The 24,740-nt window shown below is 40.1% G+C and overlaps 1 protein-coding gene across 2 annotated transcripts in view; it reads left to right on the top strand.

The window, feature by feature from the left end:
- The first annotated feature begins 303 nt into the window (after nucleotides 1-303).
- Atg5 (autophagy related 5) overlaps nucleotides 304-24,740 on the top strand; it is a 143,225-nt gene continuing 118,788 nt past the window's right edge. Inside the window, exons 1-3 of one of the 2 annotated variants that reach the window (XM_059272442.1) lie at nucleotides 304-471; nucleotides 22,651-22,776; nucleotides 23,079-23,210. The gene's annotated coding sequence lies outside the window, so the exon portion shown is untranslated. The remainder of the gene's footprint in view (nucleotides 472-22,650; nucleotides 22,777-23,078; nucleotides 23,211-24,740) is intronic. The other variant, XM_059272444.1, reaches the window with a different exon arrangement.

Raw genomic sequence — 24,740 nt, 5'->3', positions numbered from 1 at the left:
TGCAGCTCTGAAGGGAAAGTTTTCCTAACAGAAGTGTTACAGTTGTGTTCCTGCTGAGGAGGTTTTCCCCAGAAAAGTGTTACAGCCCTTGCTCCATGAAAAGCTTTCCTAATGCAAGTGTAACAACTGTGCTCAGGCTGGGAGGCTTTCCCCAGCAAAAGTGTCACAGCCCTGCTCTCCTCTGGGGAAAATGTCGTTACAGCTCTCCTCTGGGGAAAGTCGTTACAACTCTGCTCTGCTCTGGGGAAAAAGTCGTTACAGCTCTCCTCTGGGGGAAGTCGTTAGAACTCTGCTCTGCTCTGCTCTGCTCTGGGAAAGTCGTTACAACTCTGCTCTGCTCTGGGGAAAGTCGTTACAACTCATCTCTGATCTGGGGAACATGTTACAGCTCTGCTCTGCTCTGGAGATTTACTGGGAATGAAGAATCCAGGGGGGTGGCTGCCTCAGGGGGAAGCCAACAGAATGAACAGGGTACAGACCTTATATAGTATTTCTTGGGAGGGGCGGAGCTTTCCAGGGTGGCATGGGGTTGGTGGATTTTGTGGTCTGACTCTGGGGCAAACTCAGGGATTGGTGGCATTTCAAGCCCAGGGACTGGTAGCATTTTGAGTTCAGGGATCTCAGGGATTGGTGGGATCCTGTAGCCTGACTCTGGGGAAAGGTCAGGGATTGGTACAATTTCAACCCCTGGTCCTGGGGTGAAGGAATAATGGTCAGGGTGTTTTCTTTAGCCCAGGTCTCAGGTCTAGTAAGGGGTGAGGTGTTTTTCCTTGGCGCTTTTCACCCTACAGTAACAGCGCTGCTCTGCTCTAGTGAACTTACAGCTCTGCTCCCCTAAGGGAAACTTCCCCTGTCAGAAGTGTTAATAGCTCTGCTCTGCTGTGGCAAAGTACTCAGAGTTGTGCTCTTGTGAAAGTCCTTATAACAAAATTAAGAGAGTTATTGGGAGGGAAAAACCCAGGAGGGTGGCTGCCTCTGCTAGTGTGAGAAGCAGCAGCAAACTGGAATGGACACAGGGCTAATAAAGGGTTTCTTGGAGATGGAGCTTTCCAGTGTGGAGATTTCCAGGGTGGGGATTGGTGGGATCTCAAATTCTGAGCTTGGGACAACCCCAGAGATTGGTGGGATTTCAAGTCCTGAGCTTGGTGGGATTCTGTGGGCAGATTCTGAGCCAAGCTCAGGGATTGGTTGGATTTTGTGCTCAGAAATTGGTTGAATTTCATGTTTAGGGATTGTGTCCTGATTGTGTGGTAAACTTAGGGATTGGTGGGATTTCAAGGCCGGAGCTTGGTTAGGGGCAGGGTGTTTGGCCTTCGCTCTGGTCTCAGGGCCAGAGTATTCTCTCACTGGCCCTTTTTACCCTACAGTGAGAACATTTGGATGTTCAAAGAGCAGTTTAAATGTTTTTATATAACCCATTATTAATTAAAATATAATTACATCATGTATCCTTTCCACTTTATTCTCTCCAGCCCTCCTCTGTCCCTCCACATTTCTAAAAACCATTGTCTGTTTTGCTCAGGATTATTCAAGAAATTAATTGTATTAAACAGTATTATGTAAAAGTTAATCTGTTTGCACTAGAAAACATATTTTCAATTATAAAATGAAATAAATTAGCATGTTTGGGTAACAGGCTTCAGTTCCTGTCCCTCCCACTGTATCTTTTAATGTACTGAACACTATTTTCTTTCTAAAGAACTTTACACGTTGAATATTTCCTCAGTCACAGTACCGAACATTGAACTGTTTAACTTTTTATATTTGTATGAGTAATTTTCCAGCCTATATATTCATGACTGATGCTCATGTAAATGAGAAGCAAACATTGTATCCCCTGGAACTGGAGTTATAGATGGTTGTGAATCGACATGTGGATGGTAAGAACTGGACCCAGTTCCTCCGTGAAAGCAAAGCATTCTTAACTGCTAAGTTATCTCTACAGCCCCTGACATGTACTCTTTTAAAAAACACATTTTGATTTCACATTCACAATAATTAGATTGCAATAAGGGAACATTAATATTATTATGGATGTCACTGAAAACGTGATTTCTAGCAATATAAGATACACTATTCAACCATTTCATGGTATCCTTTTCTAAGTAATTTTCTTTTTGTATTTCAAAGTCTTCCTTTTGGATGTCCATACTACATAGGGTATCAGGATCTTTATTTCTCTGTTCTTCATGAACTGTCACATTAACAACCAGGAATTCCAAGGACTGCCTCTCTTGGTGCAAGTAGAGTCCCACTGAATACAGAAGTAGCTCAGATCTAGTGGGATTGGCCAGAACTTGGAGGGCCAGAACATGTGAGTTGCCTAGGGTCACTGGGATTGCTGTGAGCTCCAGGCGCTGCGGGTCAGGATCGCGCTGGTTCGGAGGGCGGAAGTGCGCGCAGGGCTGGGCTCTGACCCTGGTGGCGGCGCTCTGTGCGGCTGCGCGGGCTCTGGGACTTGTGCTCCTTCGCCTCTGCAGAACAGTGTGAGTCAGGCAGGCAGAGCTCGACAGAGCCTCTTCTCCACTGTGGGAAGCCGGAGCAGAGCTGGCACTTCGGGTAGGGCTCCTGTGTGTCCCGGGCGCGGAAGTGAGAGGCGGGGGTGGCCGGGCCAGGGCTGCGGGCAAGCGGCTGGCAGAAGGAGCGCACCCGGGGTGATGGCAGGCGGGGAGGTGCCAGTATGTGGAGGGGGTGTTGAGTAGACACTGCCCCAGAGCCCTTGGGCCAGCCTAGTCTTCCCTTTTGGAGTATGTCAGTTCCTTACTAAGGTAGGAAACGTACCATAGAGCCGGAAACGCAAGTTAATAACTTGCATTTTTCATGAGAGGTATTTAAATTGTAATTATTTCGGTATGTATCGATCGTATCCATAGTCTTTTCTCCAGGATATTTACCTTCGATGCCATTCTTTCAATCTCAATTTAATAATAGTACTTAATACTAACAAAGACATTTTCTGTTTGTAGAACACGTTAGTTTATTTAGTTACTTTCTTTGGCTTGCTCTCAAAGCATATTTATACTTGAGGAACCTAAGAAGTTGGGAGGCTTGTAGATTTTTTTCCACAAGCATGTAGCATTTTTTTTTTCTGAGGAAGCATAGCCATGTCTTCACTAATCAGAACTCTGGAAAATTGTGAAACAGCAGTTAACTATGCAAAGCCGTATAGAATTCACCTGGTAAGTCTCCTGGGTCCTTGATACTGAATACTTGTGTCTGATGGAAATATTCTGATTTCATTAGACTTATTGTTTGAATTGAATTTGAGAACAAGGATGTTGACCTTATGGTAGTAGTTGTGAGAGGTGAAAATGTTACACTAAGTTAAATGTACTTTGAGCCCACAACTTTAATAACAGCATTGGGGTGGTGGAGGCAGGAGAATCAGGAGTTTACATCCTAGTGTAGCGCTCAGCCCTCATCAAAGCAGCTTCTTTTTGCCCCAGATGGAGACTCTTGCAGAGATCCACAACTGGTCAAAATGCAGAAAATAAATGACCATGGTTTGCCTAGATCTAATGAGTACATCTACAGTAAAACAACCTACACCTAAGGCTCAGGAAACACTGTGGAAGAGGAGTCAGAAAGAATGTGAGGGCCACAGGACCAGGATAACTGTTGCAAGAGTGTCACGTAGATATACCAGGGATGGTGTACACATGAAATCCCAGTAGGATATTATTGCCTAAACAAGACCTGAAAAATGACAAAATCAGTTTTGATTCCCCAACATTGATGGCAGAACTTCACAGGACCCTAAATGAAGAGTTGCAGGCAACCAATGATTGATGAGAGGAATATCAGTTTTCTCTAGGGACAACGCCCTGACAGGTTATCCACTGCAGGTGGCCAGCCATAAACCCATGCATATATGAATAATACCAAATGGAATTGACAGTTTGTACATATACAATTTTGTGTGTGTGTGTGTGTGCATGCACATGAGTGTGTTTTTATGTGTAAAACAATATAAAAGAAAAGGTTGTGAATTTGAGACGGATTAGGGTGTACAGAAGGTGTGTGAGGAGTGACTCAGGGACAGAAATGATCTAAATGCAGTAAACACACAAGCATACTTTAAAAAATATCTATTGGTCTTTCTAAAGAAAATGACAGCTCTCGTCTTATAATAGGAAATAATCGATTTCAACGTAAGCAATCAGCATTGTTGGAGATATCTCCTGGAGTTGCCATCCTGCCCCTGAGAAACCCCGCCACACAGCGGCTCCACCATGGAGGGGTATTTAAGGTCTGGCTCAAGACTTCTCCTTGTTTTCCCTCATGGTTTCTCCTCTTCCCCTGGGACCACACAGGAATGCTCTGCTCAGATTAAACCTGGACTTACTAATTTCACCTGATCTGACTTATTACATCGGTGGTGGTGTTACTACCAGGAGATTTAAACTTTTCAGCTGCTGTGTTGGCCAAGGTGAGTTGAGTCTTCCTGTGACCACCTGGCATGGCTGTGGAAAGCCACTAACTCCCCCTCGGCCCCCTACTATGCTGGATTGTCTTGCCCGTTTGGACCCTGTTCCTTGGAATTCCCCTGTCCAGAAGATGTTCCTTTCAGGGACAATTCCACACTGTTTTCTAGCCGCTTCCTTGAAATTCTCATAGAATTCTGCACTGAAACAATCTGGCCCTGGGATTTTTCTTTTTTGTTGGGAGACTTTTAATGACTGCTTCTATTTCCTAAGGAGATATAGGTCTATTTAAATTGTTTACCTCATCTTGATTTAATTTGGGTATGTGATATCTGTCCATTTCTAATAATGCTCAATTGAATCATCACTGAGTCAAGAAAGAAATAAAGAAATTAGACTCCCTAGTGCTGTGGGATGTATGGCAAATGTGTTGCTAATTAATCAATAAAACACTGATTGGCCGTTGGCTAGGCAGGAAGTATAGGCGGGGCAAGGAGGAGAATAAAGCTGGGAAGTGGAAGGCTGAGTCAGAGAGACACTGCCAGCCGCCACGATGAGAAACAGCTTGTGAAGATGCCAGTAAGCCACGAGCCATGTGGCAAGGTATAGATTAATGGAAATGGATTAATTTAAGCTATAAGAACAGTTAGCAAGAAGCCTGCCACAGCCATACAGTATGAAAGCAATATAAGTCTCTGTGTTTACTTGGTCGGGTCTGAGGCTGTGGGACTGGCAGGTGAAAGAGATATATCCTGACTGTGGGCCAGGCAGGAAAACTTAAGCTACACCCTAGAATTCAATGAAAATGAATCTACAATATACCCAAACTTACAGTACGCTATGAAAGCACTACTAAGAGGAAAATTCATAGCACTAAATGCCTACATAAAGAAGTTGGAGAAATCTCACATGAGTGAATTAACAGCACACCTGAAAGCTCTAGAACAAAAACAAGCAAACTCACCCAGGAGGAATAGATGCCAGGAAATAATCAAATTGAGGGCTGAAATCAATAAAATAGAAACAACAATACAAAGAATCAATGAAACAAAGAGTTAGTTCTTTGAGAAAATCAACAAGATAGACAAACCCTTTCCAAATTTATCAAAAGGCAGAGAGATAATATCCAAGTTAACAAAATCAGTAACAAAAAGGGGTACATAACAAAAGACAATAAGGAAATCCAGAGAATCATTAGGTCATACTGCAAAAATATGTACTCCACAACATTGGAAAAATCTAAAAGAAATGGATATTTTTCTGGATAGGTACCACATACCCAGATTAAAATCAAGACCAGATAAACAATTTAAATAGACCTATATCTCCTAAGGAAAAAAAGCAGTCATTAAAAGTGTCTCAACCAAAAAAAGCCCAAGGCCAGGTGGTTTCAGTGCAGAATTCTACCGGAATTTCAAAGAAGAACTAATATCAATACTCCTTGTAGCTTGAGTTTTCCTGCCTGGCCCACAGTCAGGACAAATCTCTGTCACCCACCAGTCCCACAGCCACTCAGACCCAACCAAGCAAACACAGAGACTTATATTGCTTACAAACTGTATGGCCGTGGCAGGCTTCTTGCTAACTGTTCTTACAGCTTAAATTAATCCATTTCCATTAATCTATGCCTTGCCACATGGCTCGTGGCTTACCGGCATCTTCACATGCTGGTTGTCATGGTGGCGGCTGGCAGTGTCTCTCTGACTCAGCCTTCCACTTCCCAGCTTTATTCTCCTCCTTGTCCCGCCTACACTTCCTGCCTAGCCAATGGCCAATCAGTGTTTTATTTGACTAATTAGCAACACATTTGCCATACAGAACGTCCCACAGCAACTCCTCAAAAATTGTTCCACATAATGAAACAGAAGGAACACTGCCAAACTCTTTTCATGAGGCTACAGTTACTTTGGTACCCAAACCACACAAGGATGTGACAAAGAAAGACAATTACAGTCCAATCTCCCTCATGAATATTGATGTTAAAATACTGGCAAACAGAATCCAAGAACACATCAAAAAAGTCATCCACCATGCTCAAGTAGACTTCACCCCAGAGATGCAGGGATGTTCAACATATGAAAATCTGTCAATGTAATCCAGCATATAAAACTGAAAGAAAAAAATCCACATGATCACCTCATTAGATGCTGAAAAAACCTTTGACAAAATCCAACACCTTTCATGATAAAGGTCTTAGAGAGATCAGGAATACAAAGAACATACCTAAATATAATAAAAGCAATTTACAGCAAGCCAACAGCTAACATCAAAGTAAATGGAGAGAAATTCAAAGTGATTCCACTAAAATCAGGAACAAGACAAGGCTAACCACTTTCCCCAGTCTATTCAATATAGCCAGAGCAATAAGACAACAAAAGGAGATCAAGGGTATACAAATTGGAAAGGAAGAAGTCAAACTTGTGCTATTTGCAGATGATATGGTAGTATACATAAGTGACACAAAAATTCTACCAGGGAACTCCTATAGCTGATAAACACATTCAGTAATGTGGCAGGATACAAGATTAACTAAAAAAAAAAATCAGTAACCCTCCTATATACAAATGACAAATGGGCTGAGAAAGAACCAGAGAAACATCACCCTTTACAATAGCCAGAAATAATACTCTAATTAAGGTGTAACTTAACTAAGCAAGTAAAAGACCTGTATGATAAGAACTGAGTCTCCGAAGAAAGAAATTGAAGAAGATATCACCCTTTATAATAGCCACAAATGTTATAAAATACCTTGGAGTAATGCTAACTAAGCAAGTGAAGGACTTATATGACAAGAACTTTAAGTTCCTGAAAAAAGAAATTAAAGAAGATATCAGAAAATGGAAAGATCTCCCATGCTCATGGATAGGCAGGATTAACATAGTAAACATGGCAATCTTATCAAAAGCAATCTACAGATTCAATGCAATTCCCATTAAAATCCCAACACAATTCTTCATAGATCTGGGAAGAACAATACTCAACTCCATATGAAAAAAAAAAACCTAGGATAGCTAAAACAATCCTGTACAATAAAGCAACCTCTGGAGGCATCACCATGCCTGACTTCAAGCTCTACTATAGAGCTATAGTAATAAAAAAAGGCTTAGTATTTGCATAAAAACAGATGTGACCCAATAGAATCAAAGACCCTGACATTAATCTACACACCTATAAACACCTGACACAAAGAAGCCAAAACTGTACAATGGAAAAAAACAAAGCATCTTCAACAAATTGTGCTAGCATAACTGGATGTCAACATGTAGATTATAAATAGACCCATATCTATCACCATGCACAAAACTCAAATTTAAGTGGATCAAAGACCTTAACATAAATCCAGCTACACTGAACCTGATAGAAGAGAAAGTAGGAAGTAGCCTTGAACTCATTGGCACAGGATACCACTTCCTAAATATAACACCAGAGTAGCACAGACACTGAGAGCAACAATTAATAAATGGGACCTCTAGAAACTGAGAAGCTTCTGTAGGGCAAAGGACATGGTAAATCAGACAAAATGATAGCCCATAGAATGGTAAAAGATTTTCACCAACACCACATCTGACAGAGAGCTGATATCCAAAATATATAAAGAATTTAAGAAACTAGACATCAAAATATCAAATATCCAATTAAAAAATGAGTGGGATACAGATCTGAACAGAAGATTCTCAAATGGCTGAAAAACATTTAAGGAATTGCTCAATATCCTTTGTTATCAGGGAAATGAAAATCAAAACAACTTTGAGATACCATCTTACACCTCTCAGAATGGCTAAGATCAAAAATACTGATGACAGCTTATGTTGGAGAGGATGTGGAACTCCACTGTTGGTAGGAGTACAAACTTGTACAGCCAAGTTGAAAATCAGTATGGAGACTTCTCAGAAAATTGGGAATCAATCTACCTTAAGACCCAATGATACCACTCTTAGTCATATATCCAAGGGATGCTCAATTACACCACAAGGATACTTGTTTAACTATGTTCATAGCAGTATTATTCATAATAACCAGGACCTGGAAACAACCTAGTTGTCCCTGAACCAAAGAATGAATAAAGAAAATGTGGTATATATACAAAATTGAGTATTATTCAGCTGCAAAAAAAAAACCAATGGCATCACGAAATTTGCAAGCAAATGGATGAAACTAGAAAATACCATCTTGAGTGAGGTAGCCCAGACTCCTAAAAACAAACATGGTACTTACTCATAAGCAGATACTAGATGTAAAACAAAAGATAACCAGACTACAATCCATAGCTCCAGAGAAGCTGGAACAAGGACCCTAAGAAGGATGCAGTGTAGAAAGGAAAACTGATGAGATCTACATGAGTAAACTGAGGACAAGGGGGAGCAATAGAGGGAGGGAATGGGAGATGAGAACATGAGGAAACAGGGTGGTCTGGCTGGATGAGGGACTGAGTGGGAGAGCAATGAAAGAGATGTATTGATAGAGGAAGACATTATGGGGTTAGGGAGAAAACTGGTGCTAGGGAAACTCCCAGGAATCGACAAGGACAACCCCAGATTAGACTACTAGCAATAGTGGAGAGGGTGCCTAAACTGCCTACACTGGTAATCAGACTGGTGAATACCCTGTCATCATAGAGCCTCATCCAGTAACTGGTGGAAGCAGATGCAGAGATCCACAGCCAGGTGCCAGGCCGAGCCCCAGGAGTCCAGCTGAAAAGAGGGAAGAGAGATTATATGAGCAAGGGAGGCCAAGATAATGATGGGGAAATCTAGAGATTAGTGAAGCAAACTTGTGGGATATCATGAACTTTAGACTGACAGTTGTGGAGCCAGCATGGGACTGAACTACGCCTTCTGCATATGTGAGGCAGTTGTATAGCTTGGTTGGTTTGAAAGGCCCTTAGCAGTGGGATCAGGAACTCCCATGCACTCCCAGGAATCCACAAGGACAACCCCAGATTAGACTACTAGCAATAGTGGAGAGGGTGCCTAAACTGCCTACACTGGTAATCAGACTGGTGAATACCCTGTCATCATAGAGCCTTCATCCAGTAACTGGTGGAAGCAGATGCAGAGATCTGGTGCATGAGCTAGCTTTCTGAAGCCCACCATTACCTATAGTGGGATTGTTAGTAAACTGCAAAAACTCTGTGTTTGGTGTCTTGGGTTTTGGCACCAAATGTAAGTAAATTGGTGGCTGAAACTGCAAGGAGACAGTTCAGTCCTAGAGGGCGAGGTATCCCAAACACCTCAGAGCTACTCAGAACAAGAGCTCTGCCCTGAAGGTGTCCTGGACACCTGGAGCTGTTTAGCACAGCTGTGATGGCTGAACTGGTGACAGTTCAGCCCTAGAGGGCAAGGTATCCAGGACACCTCAGAGCTGCTTAGGACAAGAGCTCTGCCCTGAAGGTGTCCCAGACACCTGGAGCTGTTTAGCACAGCTCTGATGGCTGAAACTGTAAAGAAACAGCCCAACCTTGGAAAGGAAGGTTTTCTGACTTCTCGGGAGAGTCAGGCCTGGAACTGCTTCAGCAAGGAAGGGTATCCTGACTCTTTGGGAAGGTCAGGATATACCTGGTATGATGGTATGATGGGGGATGGTTTCCCTGCAGGACATAGCAATCCTGCTCCTCTCCTGGAGAGCCACAATCTCTGGCTCAATGTTACCAGCTCTTTCCCACTCAGTCCACTATGGGACATCCCAGCAAGGTTCTTCTGTTCAGCAGTCAATGAAGGTCTTCACCCAATACTCTTTTGAGAAAGAGGTTTATTTGGGAAGGAGGAGTCCAGGAGAGTAGCTGCCTTTACCAGGGTGGAGAGAACAGCTCACAACTGACCAGGCAGGGTGGTTTATATAGGATGTCTAGGGGGCGGAGTCAACTGTGGTTAGTTTATTTTCGGGCCAGGGATTGGCCAGTTTTGTGAGCAAAGGGCAGAGATGGCCCTGATTTCAGGGCCAAACTGTGTTTCTTTCACTGGCCTTTCTTGGCTTTTTGACACTACCTCTAAGGCCAGGGCACATTTCTTTCACTGACTCTGATTCTAGGGGCCAAGAGTGTTATTTTGGTACTAGTCTCAGAGTCAGGGCATATGTCCCAGGTTCTGGGTTTGGGAATAAAGTGTTCACTTCTCTGGCTCAGGTCCCAAACACAGGCTGTGTTTCTTTCCCTGGTCCAGGGCCCTAGGGCCAGGATTCTACTGTCCTGCTCTGTGATTGGTTGTTTTCACAAGTCAGTTGGACAGGGGCAGAGATGGCTCTGATCTGAGTTAAACTGTGTTTCTCTCACTGGCTTTATCTGAGGCATCCTTCCCTAACTCTGGGCTCCAGGGTCAGGGTGTGTTTCTCTAGCCAGCCCCTTTTCCCTACATTCCCAGAGGAAGACCATAGACATTTCTGTGGAACTGTATATTTTGAGAATCAAAAAGATATTTAGGAAAGTGGGAACATGATAACAATTCTATCACGTGCACGGTGGGAGGGATCTCCTTGGAAGGAAATGGAGTGTGCTGGCTTTCCCGTGCAGTATAGATCACAAAGCTTCAGTAAGACAAGCTAGGGATGCGACTCAGTGGTCAAACACTTGCCTAAACCTTTTGGGTCCTTGGCATTGATTCCCAGAATCACCATGAATCAATCCTAAGATATTTATCCTACATCCATTGCTACTTCTCATGAATCTTTCCCTTTGCTTGTTCCTTGGCAATCAATTTTATTCCAAAAGTATTTAAACAATGACCTCTTACCTGATATAAATTACAACAGTTGTAATTATTCTGTACCTAAATGTTGTGCTCATGAGCATTTTAATGTATATATTTACACTTCCTGTTTTCATGCTCTAGCATAGCACAATGCATTCCATACAAATGTGTCTCTTAGGTAGTAATCAATTCCCTGTTTTCAAAGAAGGTTCACAATGATTTCAGAATCCTATTTCACTCCATACATGACTGTTTTAAACAGTTAATTGAATACATTTTAGCACTTAAATGTCTTGCCTGTTTGTGTAGAATTGACCATTAATATTTTTTAATATATACACACTTAAGTATCTTGAGAGCACAAGTGTGTATATATATGTGTGTGTGTGTGTGTGTGTGTGTGTGTGTGTGTCTATAAATATGCACATATATTCCTAATTTAATGCCCTTTTAGTGAGGAATTTAGTGTGCTTACAACATTTACTAGATGTATGAAAAGGTTTACATGAAGAAGATTCCATATCCTTCCTGTCAAGTAACAAATAGCTATTTGTATAATTACATTGATAATAATGATTTTTATAAAATAATATTGTTGGTTTAAAAAAATCCAGAAGTTTCAATTATTGGCACTAATAGGCATTTGTTTAGCACCGAAGTGTGTGCTATATAAATAGTAAATTTACCACCATCCTTCTCTGCTATTAAAAAGCATATATGTTATTACACAATATTCATAAGGTTGCACACCTAGAAAGTGTGAACTTCAGAACTTACACCATCTGTGTCACTCTAAAGCTTCTCTGTCACTCACCTGTCATTCATCTTCACTAAAGTTTAGTCAAAAGTTTTACTTTTTTATGAGAAATAAAACTTAAAGAGTTATTGGGAAAAAACAGAAAATCACCCTGAACAGCATCTGGTAATAGTAGTAGTCACTTAAAGAAACATGACATCAGTATTCTTCAAGGAAGACAATTTAAAGAGAGTCATGTAACAGCTTATGACTTTAACTTCTATTCATGCTGAATATACTAAAATATAAAGAAACATCATTTAGTGATTTAGACTTTCACTGTGAATCAGTAATTGAACTAATACTTCATAATTTATAAAAATTGATATGAAGCCTCTTAACTCATGTAAGATCATATTACTATCAAAATGATGTTCTAAACAAGAAAAACCAGTTGTAATCCAAGAGGACATAAACATGATAATATATCAGTTTTTGTATGAGTCATTACATAGAAGTGTTTTTTTAGAATGGTTTTGCTGATATTTACTAATACATTCACATATGTTTTAAGTCATTATTAGTATTCTAGAACAGAACTAAAGTTTTTTTTAATTCCTTTTACATACCAACCACAGGTCCTTCTCTCCTCTCTCATCCCTCTCCCCCCTGGCCTTCCTACCTCCAAGACCCACTCCCCATCCCCTCCTCTGAAACTTTTAATGTCTCTCAGCCCTATATACTTTATACCTCTTTAGTGATTTTTTTTTCTGAATCTGGTAAACAAGGAAACTATAACTATCTAGTCTTCAATTCCCTCAGAGACCCAAAGGAAATAATATTACCTGAGTAAGCAGGAAGTAAGCAAGCAATTTCCAAAAAATGTGAGAAATGACAGAAACAACTGGCTGCCTGGACAGTCACCCAACTATGGTGATATTTTATTTGTACTGAAATGTGATTTTATTTGTATGTTAATAAATAAAGTTGCCTGGGGGTCAGAGCTAATAGCAAGCCATAGCATAAGTCTGGCAGTGGTAGCACATGCCTTTATTCCCGATCACATGACAGGCAGATCTCTGTGTGTTCAAGGATACCACCAGCATAGAGACACATGCCTTTAATCACAATACCAACCATAGAAGATCTGGAGGTCTGTATAGATGGGCAATGATGAGGAGGTCATGTGGTTGGGTTTACAACCAATGAGATTGCAGAACAGAAAGTCTATAAGAAGACAGAGACACAGGAAGGAGGTCTCTTGCGGAGGGAAGGACAGGAGTAGCAGTGAAGGGTAAGGTTTTTAGCGCTTAGCTATTACTCTGACCTCTTGGGCTTTTATCTCTGCATTGGCTCTGTGTTTCTTATTTAACAAGATGGTTACATTTACATCTGGCAATCAAGCAGCAAGAATTCGTTAAAAACCGCTTGGCTTGGCTTGGCAGGTCTGGTTTCCCACCTGGGCGGCCCAGCTCCCTAGCTCAGGCCAGGCTCCCTAGCTCGGGCCCAGCTTGGCTTAGGTCTCAGGCCTGACTGACCATAGCTACATGCAGTTACCCGCAGCTGGAGCTACTTGCTTAAAGCCAGTACTACAAACAACTCAGGCCTGTCCTGCTGATCAGGGCCCCTGCCTGTAAAGCTTAAGGAAGCTGGAGCCCAGACTCAATTCAGCTCAAGCAGGAACATGTGGCTGGATTTAAGCTTTTAGTGAGGACTCATGGCTATGCTTTCTTGCTTGTTTGCTCTCTCTCTCTCTCTCTCTCTCTCTCTCTCTCTCTCTCTCTCTCTCTCTGGATTCCCACCTCGGACGTTAGGTAGCTGTTTTGAAATTCCCTCGGATTTCTACTGTTCTACACAGACTTGGCAAGTCAATTAAGATATCAGATATTTTAAAAGAAAAAACTATTTAAAAGAGAAATTTTTTTCCACATTAAAAAAAATGGGTTTTATGAGTACACTGGGAGAAAATTGGGCTTTGTTTGAAATTTTAGGCAGTCTGACAATGGAAACACTATATGAGAAGATTAATGTTGATCGAATTATGCACATTATTACTTTTCTTATCCTTATTTTACTATTTAAAAAGATAGCCAATTTAAGTGCCAGGTTAAAAGTTTTAGAAAAACCTGTTAAATCTGTTAAAATGAATTATAGAGAAATTCAGATTCAGACAGAAGAAATTAACAGTGAAGTTATTTCAGGATTGGATTATAAGGTTACAGAAAGAAAGCCTGTTTTCACACAATCACCCTTAATTTACCTGGTAACCATACAGCAGCTACCTGATCAAGTGAATACACAAAATATTTGGACTCCAACTGAAATGTTAGATTTACGAAGGTTTAAGGAGGCAATAGTATTTTATGGCATGCATTACCCATATGTAAAGCAAATGTTAAACACCTGGTCAACTTATAATAGGATTGTACCACAGGACTGGCGAGAGCTGGCACATGCTGCTCTGGAACCTGGACAACAGCTCCAGTGGCAAATGTGGTTCAAAGAGGAAGCTAAAAACATAGCAAAACAATGTAGGGATAAAGGTGTACAAGTCTTCCAGGATCAGCTTTTTGGAGAAGGCCAATAGGCTGCAGTACAAACACAATGTTTATATGATATCCAAACCTTAATTCTATGTCGAATGGCTGCCTTGAATGCATGGGACAGAGTTGAGGAACCAGGGAAGAAAACTGAATCGATATTTTTACCAAATAAACTGAATAAAAATTAAAAACCTTATGTGGAAAAAAAATCTCTGACTTGATTTGGAAAGGAAAATTGAATCTATTTACAGCCTTCTACATGTTGACATCCAGTTATGCCAGCACCATTTGTTGAAGATGCTTTTTTTTCTCCCATTGTACAGTTTTGGCTTCTTTGTCAAAAATGATATGTTCATAGGTGTCCGGATTAATGTCAGGGTCTTCAATTCGGTTCCATTGGTCCACATGTCAGTTTTTATGCCAGTACCAAGCTGTTTTTATTACTGTAGCTCTATAGGAGAGCTTGAAGTCAGGGATCATGATACCTCCAGAGATTGTTTTATTGTACAGGATTCTTTTGGCTATCCTGGGTTTTTTGTTTTTGTTTTTCCATATGAAGTTGAGTATTGTTCTTTCCAGGTCTGTGAGGAATTGTGTTGGGATTTTGATGGGGATTGCATTGAATCTGTAGATTGCTTTTGGTAAGACTGTCATTTCTACTATGTTAATCCTATCTATCCATGAGCATGGGAGATCTTTCCATTTTTTTACTTCTTCAATTTCTTTCTTCAGGGACTTAAAAGTTCTTGTTATATAGGTCCTTTGCTTGTTTAGTTAGAGTTACCCCAAGGTATTTTATATCATTTGTGGCTATTGTAAAGGATGATGTACCTCTGATTTCTTTCTCAGCCTGTTTGTCATTTGTATATAGGAGGGCTACTGATTTTTTTGATAATCTTGTATCCTGCTACATTGCTGAAGGTGTTTATCACCTGTATCAGTTCCTTGGTTGAATTTTTGGGGTCACATGTATACTATCATGTCATCTGCAAATAGTGAAAGCTTGACTTCTTCCTTTTCAATTTTTATCCCCTTGACCTCCTTATGTTGTCTTATTGCTCTGGCTAGAACTTCAAGTACTATATTGACTAAGTATGGGGAGAGTGGACAGCCTTGCCTCGTTCCTGATTTTAGTGAAATCACTTTGAGTTTCTCTCCATTTACTTTGATGTTGGCTGTTGGCTTGCTGTAAATTGTCTTTATTATGGTTAGGTTATGTTCCCTGTATTCCTGATCTCTCCAAGACCTTTATCATGAAGAGGTGTTGGAGTTTGTCAAAGGCCTTTTCAGCATCTAGTGAGATGATCACGTGGTTTTATTATTTCAGTTTGTTTATATATGGTGTATTACATTGAGAGACTTTCATATGTTGAACCAAACTTGCATCTCTGGGATGAAGCCTACTTGATCATGGTGGATAATTGTTTTGATGTGCTCTTGGAGTCTGTTTGCCAATATTTTATTGAGTATTTTTGAATCAATGTTCATGAGGGAAATTGATCTGAAATTCTCTTTCTTTGTTGAATCTTTGTTTGGCTTGGGAATCAGTGTAATTGTAGCTTTATAGAAGGAGCTTGGTAATGTTCCTTCTGTTTCTATTGTGTGGAATAATTTAAAGAGTATCGATATTATCTCGTCTTTGAAGATCTGGTAGAATTTGCATTGAAACCATCTGGTCCTGGACTTTTTTCGGTTGGGAGACTTTTAATGACTGTTTCTATTTCCTTAGGGGTTATTGGACTATTTTAATAGTTTATCTAGTCTTGATTTAACTTAGGTATGTGGTACCTATCCAAAAAATTATCCATTTCTTTTGGATTTTCCAGTTTTGTGGAGTACAGGTTTTTGAAGTATGACCTGATGGTTCTCTGGATTTCCTCATTGTCAGTTGTTATGTCTCCCTTTTCATTTCTGATTTTGGTAATTTGGATGCTCTCTCTCTGCCTTTTGGTTAGTTTGGATAAGGCTTGTCTATCTTGTTGATTTTCTCAAAGAACCAACTCTTTGTTTCATTAATTTTTTGTATTGTTCTCTTTGTTTCTATTTTATTGATTTCATCTCTCAATTTGATAATTTCCTGGCATCTATTATTCCTGGGAGACTTTGCTTCTTCTTGTTCTAGAGCTTTCAGGTGTGCTGTTAAGTAACTAGTGTGAGATTTCTCCAACTTCTTTACATGGGCATTTAGTGCTATGAATTTCCCTTTTAGCACTGTTTTCGTAGTGTCCCATAAGTTTGGGTATGTGGTGTCTTTATTTTCGTTGATCTCTAGGAAGTCTTTAATTTCTTTATTTCTTCTTTAACCCATTGGTGATTCAGTTGAGCATTATTGAGTTTCCATGAGATTGTATGTTTTCTGTAATTTTTGTTGTTGAAATCTAACTTTAAACCATGGTGGTCTGACAGAACACAGGAGGTTATTCCAATTTTTTTGTATCTGTTGAGATTTGCTTTGTGGCCCAGTATGTGGTCGTTTTTAGAGAAGGTTCCATGGGGTGCTGAGAAGAAGGTATATTCTTTTTTGTTAGGGTGGAATGTTCTGTAAATATCGATTAAGTCCATTTGAGTCATGACATCAGTTAAGCCCCTTATTTCTCTGTTAAGTTTCGATTTGACAGATCTGTCCAGTGGTGAGAGTGGGGTGTTGAATTCTCCCACTATTAATGTGTGGGGTTTTATATGTGATTTAAGCTTTAGTAATGTTTCTTTTACATATGTGGGTGCCCTTGTGTTTGGGGCATAAATGTTCAGAATTGAAACTTCATCTTGGTGGATCTCTCCTGTGATGAGTATGTGATGTCCTTCTTGACCTCTTTTGATTGATTATACTTTGAAGTCTTTTTTGCTGGATATTAGTATGACTACACCTGCTTGCTTCTTAAGACCATTTGATTGGAAAGACTTTTCATGCCTTTTATTCTAAGGTAGTGGCTATCTTTGAAATTGAGGTGTGTTTCTTGTATGCAGCAGAAAGATGGGTCCTGCTTTTGTATTCATTCTGTTAGCCTGTGTTTTTTTATAGGTGAATTAAGTCCATTGATATTAAGGAATATTAATGACCAGTGATTGTTAGTTCCTGTTAATTTTTGGTGGTAGTGTGTGTGTGTGTGTGTACTTCTCTTCTTTGGGGTTTACTGCTGTGGCATTATCTATTGCCTATATTTTCATAGGTATATTTGACTTCCTTAGGTTGAAATTTTCCTTCTAGTGCTTTCTGTAGGGCTGGATTTGTGGATAAGTATTGTTTAAATCTGGCTTTGTCTTGGAATAACTTGTTCCCTCTGTCTATGATGATTGAAAGTTTTGCTGGGTATATTAGTCTAGGCTGGCATTCATGGTCTCTTAGTGTCTGCATTACATCTGTCCAGGTCCTTCTGACTTTCAAAGTCTTCATTGAGAAATTAGGTGTTATTCTGATGAGTTTGCCTTTATAAGTCACTTGGCCTTTTTCCTTTGCTGCTCTTAATATTCTTTCTTTATTCTGTACGTTTAGTTGTTTAATTATTATGGGGCGAGGGGACTTTTTTCAGGGTCTAGTCTGTTTGGTGTTCTATAGGCTTCTTATATCTTCATAGGCATTTCCTTCTTTAAGTTGGGAAAGTTTTCTTCTATGATCTTGTTGAATATATTTTCTGTGCCTTTGAGTTGGTATTCTTCTCCTTCCTCTATCCCTATTATTCTTAGGTTTGGTCTTTTCATGGTGTCTCAGATTTCTTGGACATTTTGTGTTATGACACTTTTGGCTTTGGTATTTTCTTTGACTAATGAATCCATTTCCTCCATTGTATTCTCTACACCAAAGATCCTCTCTTCCATCTCTTGTATTCTGTTGTTTATGCTTGCATCTGTGTTTCCTGTTCATTTCCTCAGGTTTTCTATTTCCAGCATTCCCTCTGTTTGTGTCTTCTTCATCATTTCTCTTTCCCTTTTCAGGTCTGGAACTGTTTCCTTCCCCTGTTTAATTGCTTTTTCATGGTGTTCTTTAAGGGATGTATTACTTTCTTTCAATTTTTATTTGTCTTTTTTCCTCTATTTCTTTATAGATTTCTTCCAAGTTTTTGTCTTTTTCTCAATTTCTTTATTGATTTCTTCCAATTTTTTGTTTGTCTTTTCCTCATTTTCATTTTTTCTTGAAAGGCCTCTAGCATCTTCATGATGCTATTCTTAAGATTGCTTTCTTTTGCTTCTTCTACCTTGTGATGTTCAGGTCTTGCTGTTGGAGGAGTGTGAGGTTCTGCTGATGCTGTATTGTTCTTTATGTTGTTGTATGTACTTTTGCCTTGACATCTTCCCATCTCTTCGTCCAATAGGTATAAGAGGTGTCTATGTCTGAGCGAGTTGCTGATGGTCCACTCTGTGCTTATTGTGTCTGTATCTCAGGGGGCCCTTCTGGGTCTAATATTAGCTCTTGGTCTAATTGGAGCAGGCAGCTTCTGTGTCTCAGGGAGCTGCTCTTGGGTCAACCCAAGCTAGTTGATTCTGTGAGAAATGGATCTGTTCTTGGTCTTATCAGTGCTCTTGGTCCAGTCAGAGTTGACTGATTCTGTGTTTCAGGAAGCCTCTCTTGGTCCAATGAGAGGTGGTAGATTCTACTTCTCAGAAAGCCACTCTTGGTCTAATGAGGGCTGGCAGATTCCCTGTCTGCTGAGTTTACTCTTGTTCCAATGATAGCTCCTTGTCCAATGAGAGCTCTCTGTCTAGGCCAGATGAGAGCTCTAGGCCAGATGAAAGCTGGGGGTTGGTTTCCACACCTCAGGAAGAGGCTGGGGTCTTGGTTGGATGGGTATGGGGGCAGGGTGTGTTGATTGCAGTGTCCACTGAGGGCTTTGTTGAATGGGGAGCCTTCCTGCAGGAGCCCTGCCTGCTGGCTGGCAACTGGGGCCCAGTTGGTGGGTGTTCCCTGGGAATGGCTGGGACCCAGGGATGGGTCCTAAGGGCTGGCCTCACTGGGTATGAACAGAGTCACTCACCTCTAGATCCGAGTAGAGCTGGTGGTTGGTTTCCAAGCCTCAGGAAGAGGCTGGGGTCTTGGGTGGATAGGTATGGGGGCAGGGCGTGTAGATTGCAGGGTCCCCTGAGGGGTCTTGGTGAAAGGGGGGCCTTCCTGTAGGAACCCTGCCTGCTGGCCAGCAACTGGAGCATTTCCTCTGTTTTTTGCCAAGTGATGGAAAAATCTTTTTTCAAACCCTTGCTATTGACATTGTGTTTTTGTGAAACTCTGAGGCCTCCAGCACATTTCCCATCAATAATTGATGAATTTCATCATTATCTTAGGCTAGAGGGCCTGGCAGACCTGTATGTTATATATAAGGGATGGTTCCTATTCCTGATTATTTCTTGTTATTGTATAAACAAGTTAATTCCTCATCAGGAATAAATTCATCAGTTTGAACATGTAAAACAACTCTTTCTGCATATTGAGAGTCAGTACCTATATTAAGAGGTTCTGTAAAATCCATTAATACAATGAGAATAGCATATAATCCTGACTTTTGGACAGAATCATAAAGGCTTTGAGCCACTTAACTTAAGTTTCCTGATTTATAACCTGCCTTTCCTGATTATTTTGCATCAGTATAAAATGTAGGGGCTCCAGAAATTGATGTTCCTCATACACTATGAGGATGAATCCAGTCAGTTCTCTTTATGAATTGAATTCTCTTGTGTTGGGGATATTTGTTGTTAATCTCTCCCAAAAAATTACTTCAAGCTCTTTGCCAATGTTGATTTTCTGCCCATAATGAGTCAATTTCAGCATTAGTAAAAGGTACTACAATATCTGCTGGGTCTATTCTTGCTAATTGGTGAAGTCTCAATATGTTTTTAGAATTAACTCAGAGTCCTTTTCCACAGAACTTTTTCATTTTTTACTCTGTTTATGTGGTGAAAAGGTCCATTCTAAGATAATATCTTCCCTCTACATTAATATTCCTGGAGAAGAGTGCATAGAGGGTAAAAAAAAAAAAGCTAGAATGCAATAAAGCTCTGGATCCAGATGATCCACATGTGCATTCTGTAATTTATATTCCACCAAAGCCAATTAATTCTCTCTGACCTTCATCTGATAAGTCTCTTGGACTGTTTAAGACCTTGTCACCTTTTAAGGTTTGGAACAAATTACTCAGTTCTGGATTTGTTACTCCAATAGTGGGCTGCAGATGGGTAATGTCTCCTAGCAATTTTGAGAGTCATTAAGAGTACACAATTGATCTCTCCTAATTTGCACCTTTTGGGGTCAAATTTTTTGTAGACCTATTTTATACCCTAAATAACTAATAGAATCTCCTCTTTGTATTTTTTTCAGGGGCAATTTGTAATTCCTGACAAGGCAAAATTCTGTTTACTTCTTCAAACATTCTTTCTAAAGTACCTACATTTGAATCAGCCAGTAAAATCTAGTCCATATAATGGTAAACTATAGATTGAGGTAACTGCTTATGTATCATTTCCAACAGCTGTTGTACAAAATATTGGCACAGGGTGGGGCTATTTATCATTCCCTATGTGAGAACTTTCCATTGATATCTCTTTACAGGCTTAGAATTATTATAAGTAGGCACCATGAAGGAAAATTTTTCTTTGTCATTTTCTTGTAAAGGTATAGTGAAGAAACAGTGTTCTAAATCAATCACTATAATAGACCATCCTTTAGGTAACAGAGAAGGCAAGGGAATTCCAGGCTGTATAGAGCCCATTGGCTGAATCACCTTATTAACAGCTCTTAGATCTGTTACCATTCTCCATTTTCCAGATTTCTTTTCAATAACAAATACAGGAGAATTCCAAGGTTTGCTCTATTCTTCAATAGGTTGAGCATTTATCTGCTCCTATATGAGTTGTTCTAAGGCCTGTAATTTTTCTGATGTCAAAGGCCATTCCTTGTTCCACCCAGACAGTGTTGTCAGTTTAAAGGTAGGGCTGTTAGTGCCTTTGAAAGATCAATAGCTTTTGTGCCTTGTTCTTGTACAGTCTGAATGGTGAGTGACTGTTCTTTATAATACTTTCTAATATTTTTCCCAGAAATGTATGTTAATTTATGGTTTGTTTCTGAGATTCGAAGAATGTTACAGAGTATTCCATTGCTGGAAGAAATCACAACTTCATAAATTCATTGCTATGTTAACCACTTATGGCTTTACTTTTCATCTTTGTCATTCTGGCCTTATACATTTAATCCATCTCTTGTTCTGTTTTACCTGAGATAATGATCCAGTCCCTAAAAAAGTTGAACATTTACCTCCTGAAGAGGCCAACTTGGATGCCAAGGTTCTGGTGCAATTATTGTTACATCTGTCATTTATTCATATTTTTAATTTTGGTCGTTGTTCATTTATAGAAGTTTGCCAAAATATTTGCTTTATAGTTTCTCCTGAATTTCTGTTCTCTTTTCTATGGTGGTTCTATCATCTAGAGCAGTATGTTTTTTCATAATAGGCGTTAGGTTCATTAATTGCTCTGGGAAGGAGTTTTCCTCATTGTAACAGGAAAGGACTGAACTTAGTTTGACATGGGGGCCTTTGAGAGGCCCCCCCAAGGTGTTTCCTAGTGGCAAAGGATTACCTTGGCTGTTCCTTGTTGATCTACATTTATCAGTCCAATGTCTACCTCTCCCACAACTTCTGCATACTCCAGAAGTGAGGGGTGTTCTGTTTGGATAATTCTCAGAAAAAAACATTGTTTCTTGGAATGCCCTGTTTACAATCCCTTTTTAGGTGATCTTGGTTACTATAATTAAAACACCTGACATTTCAGTTTTTCTTCAAACCTCTGGAAATTACCTCTCCGATCCAAGCATCATCATGCTCATGAGATTCAATATTGATTTTTATCATAGATCCATTCAAGGGTGTTGATCTTGCCTTTAACACCCTAATTATCCTTTTGCATTGTGCATTAGCATTCTCAAAAGCCAGAGATTCAATTATTATTTTTCTAGCTTCTGAATTTGGTATCATTCTATTTGCTGATGAAGTCAATCTTTCTAAGAAATCAGTGAAGGTTTCTTTTGGGCCCTGTATAACTTTAGTAAATGTGTGGTGATATATTGTGTGCCTTAATAAACTTGCCTGGGGATCAGAGAACAGAGCCAACCATTAACTAGACATAGAGGCCGGACAGTGGTGGCACACACCCTTAATCCTAACACTTGGAAGGCAGAGATCTGGATCTCTGTGAGTTCAAGGCCACACTGGAAATAGAGCCAGGTAGAGGTGGCACACACCTTTAATCCCAGTACTGGGAAGCACACATGTCTTTAATTTCAGGAAGTGACAGCAGGATGGAGAAAGGTAAATAAGGTGTGAGGAAACAGGAACTAAAGCAGTTCAGCTGAGACACTTTCGGGTGAGGACTCAGAGGATTTCAGTCAAAGGATTCATGGAGTTGGTGAGGTAAGAGGTGGTGGCTGGGGCTTGCTCTGCTTCTTTCTTCTTTCAGCTTTCACCCCAATATGTGGCTCTGGGTTTTTTTTATATAAGACCATCTAAGATTTGAACAACATTAAATGACTCAGTTTTCTCTCCTACTTCTTCAATTCTGTCCCAAGCTTTCAAGGTTGCTGTGCGTCATAAAGCCAGGGTGTGGTCATCATAAAGAGATTGCCTTTGTAAATCAGCATAATCTCCCTCTCCAAGAAGTTTGTCCTGGGAGATTTCTATTCCTCTAACCCTGCTTCCTTGTTCAATGATCTTAGCCTCATCTTTCCATCAAGTCCTCCACTGTAAGTGAGGACCAGGCTCCAAGACTGCTGTAACCAAGTCTCTCCAGTCTTGAGCGATAATTCTCTTACAAGTTGACCAGGAGTTTATCATCTGCTTCACAAAAGGTGAGTGCATGCCATATGAGAATCTTGAATCTCCTTAAATCACTTGAGTCTCCTTAAATCTAACATTCCACAGGAGTCCATTCAGTGTTTACACAACCTTGGGGATATCTATCATTTGGAAATTCCTATGAAGTTACTGGATAAATTAAAGTTGGTTGTTAGAAAACCTTAGGTTGTTCCTCTCTAACCTTCCAATGCAATGCTGAAATTGTTTCTCTTTTATATTCTTCTGTCTGGGAATTATATTCTATGATCTGTTTTAATAAGTTTTTCCTAAAACTTGTTTCTTAGTACTCATATTAAACAAAAATTTTAGTGATAAAACAAAAATGATAAAACTGATGTTTATAATTGACATTACATAAATGTCATCTAAATTAATTATCCTCTCATTTAATTGTTCCGTTTTTAAACTGTCCATACAGAGACCTAACTCCCTCCATTGTAAGAGTGTTTCCCATTTTTTTTTTTTTTTGGTTTTTCGAGACAGGGTTTCTCTGTGTAGCTTTGCACCTTTTCCTGGAACTCACTTGGTAGCCCAGGCTGGCCTCAAACTCACAGAGATCCGCCTGGCTCTGCCTCCCGAGTGCTGGGATTAAAGGCGTGCGCCACCACCACCCGGCTTCCTATTTTTTAATATAGGGACAAAACTCTCTTTTAACTAATTCCTCCCTTTAAGAATTCCCAGTTTGTGGGAGCCCGTTCTCGGGTTCCTCGTGGCTTTACCCAGCAGGTCTGCATAGAGGAGGATGATTAGGACCACGGGCCTGAGTACAGGTGTCTGAGATGGTCTGCTCTTGGCTGTGCTGGGGGAGGAGGTCATTTGCTCCACCCCTTGGCGTCTCTATAAAAACCCTGGGGAAGAGACAGTCGGGCCCATTGGAAAAGGTTCCAGGCCCTCTCGAGGCTATCCTTTATTTTCTATCTGTTTATCTCTGCAATATTCTCCGCAATATAAATCTTTCTATCTAATATTTCCTGCTGCTTGCACTCAAGAAAACTCTGGGGAACTGTGGGGTTGGTGGGTAAATGCCCCACAGAATGGCGCCATGAACAGGGAGTAAAGAAAAAAGAAAAAAAGGGGACTAAAGAAAAAAAGGGGGGACAAAAAAAGGGGGGACTAAAAGACAAATGAACAGGGACTAAAGACAAAGAAATAGGGACTAAAGATAAAGGAAAATAATAGTTTTATTACAGAGTTTTTGGTGAAAGTGTGAGTCATCCCTGCCAGTGGAAAAGCATGCCGGTGTTAGGAAAAATATATATTATATATATTTATATATATTATATAAATATATATAATATATATAAATATATATATTATTGAGAGGCAGGGGTTTTATCCTCGAGAGAAAAGGAAAGCGGACTGGAAGGATGTCCGATGCTGCAGCGCAATTCTCGTCTGTCAAAATATTCTTTTCTCAATTTCTATCTGAAAAATAAGTATAAGGTATAGGGTAGTAATATAGTGTAATATAGTGTAGGAAAAACTTAGAAGTATAAGTTCATGTAGAAAATAAGTAAGGCAAC

The sequence above is a fragment of the Peromyscus eremicus genome, chromosome 8b, assembly GCF_949786415.1.
Source record: "Peromyscus eremicus chromosome 8b, PerEre_H2_v1, whole genome shotgun sequence".
Lineage (NCBI taxonomy): Eukaryota > Metazoa > Chordata > Mammalia > Rodentia > Cricetidae > Peromyscus > Peromyscus eremicus.
The sequence above is the reverse complement of the archived record's forward strand: the minus strand, read 5'-3'. Positions and strand labels throughout refer to the sequence as shown.